The sequence below is a fragment of the Sinocyclocheilus anshuiensis genome, unplaced genomic scaffold (assembly GCF_001515605.1).
Source record: "Sinocyclocheilus anshuiensis isolate Anshui unplaced genomic scaffold, SAMN03320099.WGS_v1.1 scaffold2015, whole genome shotgun sequence".
Lineage (NCBI taxonomy): Eukaryota > Metazoa > Chordata > Actinopteri > Cypriniformes > Cyprinidae > Sinocyclocheilus > Sinocyclocheilus anshuiensis.
In genome coordinates, this window is record NW_015551020.1 from 397866 (window position 1) to 398242 (window position 377).

The 377-nt window shown below is 31.6% G+C and overlaps 1 protein-coding gene across 1 annotated transcript in view; it reads right to left on the bottom strand.

Annotated features, from left to right (window-relative positions):
* The window catches only part of LOC107661088 (pyruvate carboxylase, mitochondrial-like), a 215660-nt gene that overhangs the window by 166578 nt on the left and 48705 nt on the right, over nucleotides 1–377 (bottom strand). The gene's annotated exons all lie outside the window — the stretch shown is intronic.

Genomic DNA, 377 nt, shown 5'->3' on the forward strand with positions numbered 1-377 from the left:
ATGAGGACAATAAAAGCAGTCAAAACTAACAAAAGAGCAACAATATATAAGTGCAAATGACAAGTCTCAGTTAGCCTAACGCAGTACACGTAGCAAGGTGTGTATATATACTGTATATATATATATATATATTACACACACATTTACACACACACACAAAGAAAACCAAGTAGATAAAATAGAAAAAATAGAACGCTAGTGTTTGTTTTTTTGGGGGGTTTTTTTAAATAAAAAAAGAAGATAAATATAGATAAAGTAGAATTAAAATAGAATAGAAAGTGCTAGAGTTAGAGAGTCAAATAAAGGTGGAACAGATGTGTTTTTAGTCGTTTCTTGAAGATGGTTAAGGACTCAGCTGCTCGGATTGATTTGGGCAG